Genomic DNA, 332 nt, shown 5'->3' on the forward strand with positions numbered 1-332 from the left:
GTGTAATGGAAGGATGATACTAATGTGTAGGATGGTAGGATGATAATAATGTGTAATGGTAGGATGATATTAATGTGTAATGGTAGGATGATATTAATGTGCAATGGTAGGATGATATTAATGTGTAATGGTAGGATGATATTAATGTGTAATGGTAGGATGGTATTAGCTGGTCTATTTGATAATATCTAAACAACGCTTTCTACCATAGCGACACATAGACCGCATCGTTGTTTTTTGGAATCTTAGATTGCGCCTTAAATTAAAGTACAATATTTGTATGATATAAAACAGATGTTTGCTGAGTAATGAGTCCACAGTCACAAAGAGAG

The sequence above is a fragment of the Oncorhynchus mykiss genome, chromosome 28 (assembly GCF_057628025.1).
Source record: "Oncorhynchus mykiss isolate SJ-2025 chromosome 28, ASM5762802v1, whole genome shotgun sequence".
In the NCBI taxonomy this organism is placed as follows: domain Eukaryota; kingdom Metazoa; phylum Chordata; class Actinopteri; order Salmoniformes; family Salmonidae; genus Oncorhynchus; species Oncorhynchus mykiss.